This window comes from Curcuma longa, chromosome 12, assembly GCF_044706935.1.
Source record: "Curcuma longa cultivar G26 ecotype Majalengka, Jawa Barat chromosome 12, ITB_CL_G26_1.1, whole genome shotgun sequence".
NCBI classification, from domain to species: Eukaryota; Viridiplantae; Streptophyta; class Magnoliopsida; order Zingiberales; family Zingiberaceae; genus Curcuma; species Curcuma longa.
In genome coordinates, this window is record NC_133872.1 from 9,804,409 (window position 1) to 9,806,109 (window position 1,701).

A 1,701-nucleotide genomic window follows, 5' to 3' on the forward strand; every position below is an offset into this window, starting at 1 on the left:
GATATTCTAAGGCGAGGGATTATGTAAGGTCTTCCTTGTATTCTCTCTACGTCCTTGATCATTTTTCGAGGTGAGAGATTGAGCAAGATCGTATATTCTCTCCCTGTTCTCAATGATCTTTTGAGGTGAGGGATCGAGCAAGGTCTTCTTTCTATTCTCTCCCTGAGGTTAATAATCTTCTGAGGCGAGGGATAGAGCAAGATCTTCCTTAAATTCTCTTCCCGATCTTGATTATCTTTTGGGGTGAAGGATCTAGCAAGGCCTTCTTATCTATCTTCTCTCCCCGACCTCAATGATCTTATGAGGCAAGAGTTCAAGCAAGGACTTATATTCTCTCCCCGACCTTGATGATCTTCCGAGGCAAGGGATAGCAAGGTCTTTTTTTATAAATATTCTCTGCCTAATCTCGATGATCTTCCAAGGCGAGGGATCGAGCAAGATCTTCCTTATATTATCTCTGCGACTTCATTGATCTTGCGAGGCCAGGGATAGAGTAAGGTCGTCTTTATATTCCCCCTCGATCTCAATGATCTTCTGAGGCAAGGGATCCCGACATGGCCTCCTTATTACACTCACCCAAGATGGTTACAGGCTACTCGTGGTCTTGGGATTGAGTTTATGCTCTCTCGTCTCTTGGTTGTTGGATTGATTTAGAAGGGTTCTCCCGGTATCTTGACTACTGGATCGACTTAGAAGGACTCTCTTGGTCCCTTGACTATTGGATCAACTTAGAAGGGCTATCTCAATCCCTTGATCGCCAAATTGACTTAGAAGGGCTTTCTTGGTCCTTTGACAGCTGGATTGACTTAGAAGGGCTCTCTTAGTCCCTTGTCCACTGGATCGATTTAGAACGGCTCTCTTGATCCCTTTATTGATGGATCCACTCAGAAGGGTATTCTTGGTCTCTGATTGCCAATGTGACTTGGGAGGGTTCATCATGTAATTAGGGTAAGGGGATGTGGGTTGCAATGACCTAGCTGGTAATGAATTAACTTCGAGGTCTCTTTGTCTGGACCATATTGCTTGGCCCCTCGATCAGGGGCTGCAAGCCGATACAGTCAAGTTTGTGATATGTTAACACTTGTGCGTTTTGGCTTGGAAACCCGAGTTAGAAAGGGGAGAAAGAGGGGGTCTTGAAGGCTCACCATGCCTTCCCCTCTCTTTTTAAAGTGACCTTGGCTCTCAGAGTTTGACACATCGGTCCCTGGGTCAGTAAAGAACAATGCCTAAACCTCATTTTCTTTTTGTTTCGAAGTTACACAAGACAAAATCGTGGGAGGAAAGGAGCGTATGGTTTTGCAGTCCTTCCTTTTTTTATGGTGTCCTAGGTTGGTGAGGCAGCGGGGCCTAATTGTTTGCGAAGAGAAAACACCGTATAATGGAGTCTTTAAGGATGAACCACCAAACTATGAGCTAGTTGTATGATGACGGGGAGGGTCCTAATTCTTTAGTTCTCATCTAGACCTACTAGTTTTCCATAGAAGGGAGCAAGGTTACCCTTGAGAAGCTTTCTCTTGACCTTGCTACTCCCCTTGAGTAAGAAGTCAGCTTCTTTTGGTAAATAATTCGGGGAGCATTTTCAATGTTATTGATGGGCTCCCCCAGTATCGGGTTGTCGTCAAATAAAAATATCGATCTACAGGGATCGTGAAATTACATACTAGATCTAGCACAAAAAGGTGGAGAGAAAACTGAGCATTG